The sequence below is a fragment of the Penaeus monodon genome, chromosome 28, assembly GCF_015228065.2.
Source record: "Penaeus monodon isolate SGIC_2016 chromosome 28, NSTDA_Pmon_1, whole genome shotgun sequence".
Lineage (NCBI taxonomy): Eukaryota > Metazoa > Arthropoda > Malacostraca > Decapoda > Penaeidae > Penaeus > Penaeus monodon.
In genome coordinates this window covers 25,448,817-25,449,121 of record NC_051413.1, presented here as the reverse complement: position 1 = coordinate 25,449,121, position 305 = coordinate 25,448,817, and positions in this window count along the sequence as shown.

Below are 305 nucleotides of genomic sequence, written 5' to 3'. Positions count from 1 at the left end.
TGCCTTTGTTTACGATAGACGCCTGAGCTCAGATCAAAGAAGTATGCTTACAAAATGTCTACTAAATTCCCGTGGTAGAGATGTCTACTCCGAAACTGGAATTTTTATCCTCCTCTCTCTTTTACTGTTTCCCCTTTTGCTGGGGCTGCTGTTGGAGGCCGACGGGGACTGTACCGCCACCTGCTGGGGAAGCACCGCAGGGCCTGGACCAGCCACGCGTGCCTGGCCCTGAACCCCTTCCCCCACCACGAGATTCTCGTCAAGTACTCCGAGAGCAGGAACAACCTCCCGGGCTCCAGTCTGTA